The 393-nt window shown below is 32.8% G+C and overlaps 1 protein-coding gene across 1 annotated transcript in view; it reads left to right on the top strand.

Annotated features, from left to right (window-relative positions):
* Window positions 1-393, top strand: part of LOC119587704 (vacuolar fusion protein MON1 homolog A-like) — a 10,275-nt gene that overhangs the window by 4,088 nt on the left and 5,794 nt on the right. The gene's annotated exons all lie outside the window — the stretch shown is intronic.

The raw sequence follows: 393 nt of genomic DNA, 5'->3' as shown, positions 1-393 counted from the left end.
TTACAAATACATTTGTCATGATAGAAATAAAGATAAGTATATTTGAATTTTTTGTAGCCTTTATTTATTTGTTGCTGTTGTTCTTTATGTATTTTTCCCCTTAGTTAGGCATGAAAAGTCTTGATTTTTTCACACAAACTAAGTCATCAACTGATCCGACATAAAGAAAAATAAGGGTTAGAGGTGAGGTGACAATTTTGATAGGCATTTCAAAATTGACTATAGCCTAATAGGAGCATTTAGACTAAAGTATTTGAGTGATAGCCATAGTCTAAGATTTGACTTGTCAGGGATGATGTGGCCTTTTTGTTAATCAGTTTAGGAGCTAGAGTGTAAGGGGTATTCAGAAACCCTTATGAATTTGTGGTGCCTTGGTATTTGTTCCTTTTTCCA

The sequence above is a fragment of the Penaeus monodon genome, chromosome 23 (assembly GCF_015228065.2).
Source record: "Penaeus monodon isolate SGIC_2016 chromosome 23, NSTDA_Pmon_1, whole genome shotgun sequence".
Classification (NCBI taxonomy): Eukaryota; Metazoa; Arthropoda; class Malacostraca; order Decapoda; family Penaeidae; genus Penaeus; species Penaeus monodon.
Note: the sequence above shows the minus strand (reverse complement) of the source record. Positions and strands in the feature narration are given on the sequence as shown.